Source organism: Brachyhypopomus gauderio, unplaced genomic scaffold (assembly GCF_052324685.1).
Source record: "Brachyhypopomus gauderio isolate BG-103 unplaced genomic scaffold, BGAUD_0.2 sc82, whole genome shotgun sequence".
Taxonomy (NCBI): Eukaryota; Metazoa; Chordata; class Actinopteri; order Gymnotiformes; family Hypopomidae; genus Brachyhypopomus; species Brachyhypopomus gauderio.
Genome location: NW_027506903.1, coordinates 1142268 through 1149767, shown reverse-complemented (window position 1 = coordinate 1149767; position 7500 = coordinate 1142268). Strand labels below are relative to the sequence as shown.

Genomic DNA, 7500 nt, shown 5'->3' with positions numbered 1-7500 from the left:
GCACACTTTTATAACTGTTCTAATTTATAATGCCGATCTAGTAACTGTGAAGAAACAGAATCTGACATTTGCTTTTTATTTCTCCTTGTGTGTGTTTTTCTTTTTTGTGTATTTTGTCCAAAAAAAAAAATATATGGGATTGTAAAAATGGAATGGGAACCACAAACAACTAATGTGTTCTTTTTGTTCATAAGCAATACATTTCAGTGTGGCTTGCTGTAGATCTTTTTCTTTTTAGGTAATAAATTTGAAAGATAACGCAGTTTCACTCTCGTTTGGTTCTGACTGGTTGTGTACGTGACTCATTACGCCCTTTATTCCTTGAAATATTAGTGTATTCAATTTCAAAGAAGTTGTAGACCAATTTGAACAGCGTCTAATGAAACCACTGGATAATATTTGTTAATGTTGGACGAATTAGTAACACGCCCGTTTTCCTGAGGGGGTTTTTTAATTAGTAGCGTGTTTAAATGTCAGCGCTTGTGTAAGCTGACATCACTGTTCCTGCTTGCACATATGTAGACACAGGTGTGTGTTTTGGCCGTTGATGTCGTTCGCACACAAGCAGGTGTGTGTGTGTCGGTTGTTGGTTTACTCATCCCTGTGGCTGCTGGTGGCTTTGTGTAGCCACAATATCTAAATACTGCACGTGTCGAAAGAGGAATGACAATCGCAGTTTCCTTATCTTCGCATAAAAATACACTTCTTTATAAACAAACAGCCTGGTACAAATATCACGGTGAAGTTCTGGGATCTTTATGTAGTCCACCTTTCTCCCAGTTTTTGTCATCCCTTGTTCCACTTACTAGGTTATTATATCACACCACCACCACCACTGTGGAAGGAGCACCAGGCATGTTCAGCCTGCTTCTACATCACCTCCAGCTGCCACCAGCACAATGACACTAGAGAACACCAACCACCGCCTCCACCAGTACCTCCACCAGCAGACAGGCACTTGGATTGGTTAGCACCATGTTGGGGGAAGGGGGTGGAGGGGAATCTAGCATTAACATGGATTGAACCAGCAATCACTAGCACTTCCACCCAAGGGAAAAAATGTAATATAGTTTGAATCTAAATTAGAAATTAGATAACAAACAGAAACATGTCCAGAATCTTTCAGTGATCTGTTCAAAATGGAAAATCGACTTTCAGTCGGGGTAAAGGCAGTACTGTGTAACATTATCCCCTCAGAAGGTTATTATCAACTGAAATTAGCATAAAATTACTTGATATTTTTTGTATTAAGCTGTACATCTCATTGTTTTTGGAAGTTTTTTACACTTCTAAGATACCAAAACTTTTTTAATTGAGAGCCCTTAGTGACGACTACAACACCACCCAAGTTCATGGGCAAAGCTTTTCCGAAAGCTCTCTTAATCTCCTCTTAAGATGGAGATCGTATGGAGTTTTGGGTTGGGGGGTGTGATCCAAGTGGTACCTGAATCCTGGGAGATGTCTTCGTGATTATTTGCCCGAGATTTGCTTCGTAACGACTCAGTTTGCCAAGAACACAGGCAGGTCACCGTGCATCATCAACGTATTTGATGCCGACCGAGCAAGCAAAGAAGGCCCAGGGTCCTCCATAAAGCCCCCCCCCCAATCCCCCCCCTCGTCCCCCCCCCCCCCTCGTCTTATCTGCACGGCCAGTGCAGTCTGGGTGCACTGAAGCGGACCAGCTGGTAAATGGCTGGGCCGGAGTCGTTGCCTTGAGCTTGTGCTGTACGCTTAAGCAACCATTTCCTGTTGGTCTTATCAGTGGACGTTAATGAAGCACACTCAGGGAGAAGCATTCTGGGATTTCATTGTATAATCAGCCTTTCTTCCTCTTTGGAAAAGTGTTTAGACGGACGTAACTGAGGTCATTAGCACGTTCAGCTGTAAGCTCTTCTGCTCAAGCTGTGCAGATCCTTGGATGGAATAATGTTCCTGGATGTTTTACCTTGGACGGCCTTAACAAAGCGGCGTGTCGGCACTGTGTTAGGGGGCAACTGGGTCTGTCCTCATGGCCCGGCTCACTGTGATCCTCTGGATAAGCACACAGCCTGGGGCAGAGGGGGCAGAGGGGGCAGTGGGGCACCTGGAGCAGCTGTCTTGTGGGGTCTCAGTGCCCTCTTTGATCAATATGGGTCACATCAGCTTTGGGTGGATATTACATATTGATGTGTGTGTATGTGTGTGTGTGTGTGTGTGTGTCTGATGAGCTTCAGGCTGAATGACATGACCCGTGTTTGTTATTGGCTCCATCAATCCGACACGCGTGATTGGCTGACCCTGGTGCTGAGGCCGGCTGTGAACCGGAACGTAAAGAGCGTTGCTTTTAACTATCAAACCTGAACACTGAGTCCAGTTCTGTCTCAGGCGTCCCTGCCTCTCTAGACCAGCAGTGTGGGGTCTCTTAGGTAAAGAGTGTGTGTTATAGCATTAGATTTAGTGTGTTACAGCAGTTAGACTTTGGCTTTGATCCAGTTTGAGCCTACTGTGTTCTGCCAAATCCTGCCTCTCTTGAAGTGATACATTGATTGAGGCTTTGCTCTGTGTGTGTGTGTGTGTGTGTGTGTGTGTGTGTGTGTGTGTGTGTGTGTGTGTGTGATCTTTCCATCAGTAATCAAATCCATAAAATGTTAATTTTACCAGTTTATAAAAAGCTCTTCTCTGTTACATCTGTTCATCAATATGGTGATCAATAATCGCAAGGTCTCAAAACACACACACACACACACACACACACACACACACATTCGCGCTCCCCTCACTGACACCCCAGTAAGCAAGACACCGCTGGCGTCACTGAACAGGATGTGATGTAAAGTGATGTCTGGCCACTCAGTGCCTTCCTGCCGACGTCGTTTGAGGTAGATTAGAGACTGTGTGACCGGAGCGAAACAGACACACACACAACACACACACACAGCCCCATCTTACACAACTTCCTGAACTGATGTACAATCTGATAGCAGAGGGGGAGGTGATGGAGAGGAAGTGACCGTGTATCCACTGACACAGCAAATCCTGTCTTTCTGTCGGTGGGTGTGTGAGGGCTTTTCTCAACGCGTGAGGAAATACACAGAACGGAGGACCCCCCCCCCACCGCCTCATTAAAGCATGTTCACATTTTCAGAACAAATTAAAAAATTTAACTTGTCAACTAGTCTCACAACTAAACCAAAAATATATATTTGAAGTGCACCACCATAACTACATTCATTTAAAAATACATCCACACTGGATTTGCAATTGGATCCCAGTGGTGATTTCCCCAGGACGTAGGATATAGGTCTGAGCACACTTCCTGATGAGAGGCGGGGTGTGGACCGACCCCACCTGCTCACATAAGGATATGCAAAACTCTCCCTGTGTAAAGCAGCGTTTCATCAGAACTTCTCAGAAAGGAAAACAACCAAGTGTTTGTGTTACGGGCAAAAGCTCTTTGGAAAGTTTTTACGCCACCGCGTTTATTACACTGGAAACAGATGGCAGAGGTGTTCAGGGTGCTTGGGTTTCATTCAGGTGTTCTTCTAGCTGCACTGAAGTGTTGCAGGGTCCTTTGTGCCAGACGTCAGACATCAGACATCAGATATCAGACATCAGACATCAGGAGAATCCCTCAAGCCTTAGGGAAGGACCAACATGTCTTCATAGAGTAATGGAAGTCATTATTCACCAATGTAATATATCACCAGTATGTCCCAACATGGATCTTGACCCATATTGTTACACGCACACACACACACACACACACACACACACACACACACACACACACACACACACACACACACAGTGACCTTCTCCTGCCCCTTTTTACACCAGTACACCATTATTTATCACACATGAAAAGACCACAGACAGGTCTGCCCTTTGACTTGTGCTTTATAATGTGTTGTCCCAGCGGTGCAGGGTACCATTTAAATAAGAACTTTAAAAGATGTGTGTGTGTGTGTGTGTGTGAGAGAGAGAGAGAGAGAGAGAGAGAGAGAAATTGTGTGTGTGTGTGTGTGTGTGTGTGTGTGAGAGAGAGATAGAGGGACTCAGAGAGAGAGAGATAGCGAGATAGAGATAAAGAGAGAGAAAGAGATAGAGAGAGAGATAGAGAGAGAAAGAGATAGAGATAGATATAGAGAGAGAGATAGAGAGATAAAGAGATAGAGAGAGATTGTGTGTGTGTGGATGGATGAAGACCTCTGGAGCTCTTGACACAATCATGTGTTCTGAGGGCTATGGCCATCACTTGAAGTTGCTTAGCAACTCATCTGAAATAGCTTTGTAAAAGCTGGTGAAACAGTGACACTCTTATTCAAACCTTTGTGAGCTGGTCTATTTTAAACCTCCCACGAGCTCCCGTCTTTTCTATTTCCCAAAGGTTACTTTATTTTTAGAGTTCTGTGTTATTTGCTTCCTTTTTCATTTCATGTTTTTGCAGTCCCTCTTTCTCTCACTTTCTCACTCCCTCCCTCTCTCTTTCACTCTCTTCCATCTCGTTTCTACTTTACTCTCCCCGTGTGTCTGGTAAGTAGGCCTGTGTGGGAGTTTTATTAGTGGAGGAGTGTCTGTAGACAGGAGGATTCTCAGTCTTCATTCATTTCTGAGGGTGATTTGAGTCTCTCCTCACACTCGATCCGCTACCTCAGAACACAGCTAGCACATCGGTTGGCTGGTCCGTTCTCAAGCGTTTGTTTTTATTTTTAAACAAAATGTAAAACAAAATTTAGACGCACAAAACATGTACAAAAACATGTAATTGATTGCTGACAAGTTGACAAGTCTAAAATTAGGAGCGTGTCCAAAAGTAGTGAAGCAAAATAACAAATAGAGAAGCCAAGTGAAAACCAACTACGATAAAGCTCAGAGCTTCTCCTAATATAGCAATCAAATGGTGCTTCCATGTGAGGAACCCAAGGAACCCCATGAACCAAAGCGCTGTCAGATTACTGATGTAAACAACAAATGAAATAACACTGAGTCTGAAGTGGAACCCTGTGGTACCACAGCAGACATCTCCAGAACATACAAGAACCTGTTTTGGGCACCTCACCAGTCCAACAGAACCAATAATTCCACTCGGTGGGATTATTAATCCCACTAATGAGCGTGATGTGGCATTAACATCACTGTTCTCAAGTCACTCTGTCATACAGATTTTTTTTTGTTGATTCTACAATTGCAATCAAACATGGATCTTTGATGTAAGATGATTCTTGCTTTGGTCATTCCTGTAATCTGCTGTGGTGCAACAAGCATGCATCTCGTTTATTATTCTTGTTTTCGTTATGAAATTCAGAATAACGAGCTCTTGCGTAAGACGTTACGTCTCTCTACTTTTACGACTCATGTTCTGTTTTGCTGCAGTGACACGGAGTCAAAGCTTACATGGATGTATGCGAGAGGTTCGCTGAGACTCGCTGAGACTCGCTGAGACTCGCTGAGACTCACACGCCCTGCTGCTGTGTTCAGAGTCTGTATTGTCTATGCAGTGAAAGACTGTTGTTTGAAAACCTGGTCCTGCCTTCACAGACTTGCAACCTATCCTGAAGCAAACTCATTTCCTGTTGAGCATACAAACACACACACACACACATATGCACACCCATGTGAGTACACACACACACACACACACACACACACACACAGAGTGAGATGAAAAAGCATCTGATTCTTGACCGCGTGTGGGTGGTGTGTGCGTAGGCCAGAGTGGGCAGTTGCCGTAGCAACGTGCTTCAAGCGGGCGCTGGCTGTGTGCATGAACATGAGTGTGTGTGTGTGTGTGTGTGTGTGTGTGTATAAGTGCCACAGCAAGGGTGATTTTTTTATTAAAACACAAAAACCTAAACTGCTGACTGCAGATTTTAAAATGCGCCTTACTTCATACACCTTGGGTTCTAGTTTTGTTCCGCTGCTCTTACAAAAAGTGACATCAGGGCACACACACACACACACACAAAAACACACACACAGGCAGGAAGCAGGAAATCTGAATGTAGATATTCGCTGTCATATTCTGGCACCATGCCTTTGTGTCATTCCAAAGAACCTACAGCTGGTATTTTTCCAGTGGACTGTATTTTCTTACAGTCACGTTTAAAGGTCTGAAGAGCATGACCTGGGGTTTTCAACTTCATGAATCAAAATGAAACCAAAATACGGGTGAGACGTGATTTAGACAGAGAAAGTGTGAACAGAGACTCTATTTACTGTCATTTTTTTGATGTGTGAAATATTACTATGTAAGCTCGCCACCAGGTGTGAATGTCTCTTGTGCAACATTAATTCAGTTCAAAATCTAGAAGAACTTCCTAAAATCAATTAAATAATATAAAAAAAAGAATTGTGTATTTTGGTGCAATTTAATGCTCAGCTACTTAATTAAAACTATTCATATAGATCAGTTTATAGGAAACCTATAGGAGACCTTTGAGAACTGCACTGTACCAAAAGTATGTGGACACCCAAACATCAGAACATTATGTGTATTGGTCCCACTCTGTGTCCAATCCTCTGAAGGTTTGTGGATTGGGGAGGAATTTGTGGCCGTTCAACCCAAAGAGCATTGGTGAGGTCAGGCACTGATGTTGGGCAGAAAGGATTGTTGTAACAGTCAGAGATAATTATACAAATTCTAAAATGCTTTTGTAGGATGTAGCATTAGCATTAGCCATCACTGAATGTTGCCCCAAACTCTGATCAAACCAGACGCAGATCATTATCCATAATCCACCAAACTTCACTGTCGGCGCTACATGCAAGTAGCTATCTCCTTCCGTCCTGACAAACCCAGACAGTCGGTGGTGAAGTGTGATTCTTGCTTCAGAGTCCAGTGGTCGTGTGCTCCACACCTCTGCGGCCCTGGGCACTGCCCTCCCCGCTCTGTGAGTCCGTTTGCTCTGCCATCGTGTGGGCTGAAGGCTTCACACTTCACAACTGCAGCACAGTTTACTGGGGCAGACGTAGGAGAGCAGAAGGATCTAACTGGTGCAAACGGTGGCGTTGTTTTCCATTTAATTAAAACCATACAGGAGCTGATTGGAAAACCTGTCTCATATCTCCCAGTATTATCATTGCAAAGTAGGTAATACTGTACCTTTAAATGTTGCTTTAAAAAAAACAAGATCATTAGGTAATTCCAAAAGCTTCACAAACAAGAGTGCTTGATAATCTAAAATAACTTCAAAGGCTTCACAGAGCACTAAGAATCCAAAATATTTCAAATAATTTGAAACTATGAAGAATTCTAAATTATTAATATTTTTCCAGATTCACAAAGTGTCTTATTAGGTGGTCTATTTTATCTGAGTTTAGCTAGTTTTGTGGTAGTTGTGTTGAGAATTAAGTTCAGATTTTTGCAACAAAAAAGTCATTACATACTATCTTCAAACAAATGTGTTTACAGAATACACGCTATGTTTTCCAGGATACAGGTTATGTTTTCCAGATACAGGTTAAGCTCAAGTATTTTAAAGTTATTGCTGGATTATGATCACAGCATTCCTATATTATTAA

General features: G+C 43.1%; 1 protein-coding gene across 1 annotated transcript in view; it reads left to right on the top strand.

Moving 5' to 3' along the window:
* The window catches only part of LOC143493113 (midnolin), a 14766-nt gene extending 14504 nt beyond the window's left edge, over positions 1-262 (top strand). Inside the window, exon 7 of the mRNA XM_076991279.1 lies at positions 1-262. This exon is cut by the window's left edge and continues 2321 nt beyond it. The gene's annotated coding sequence lies outside the window, so the exon portion shown is untranslated.
* Positions 263-7500: the final 7238 nt, after the last annotated feature.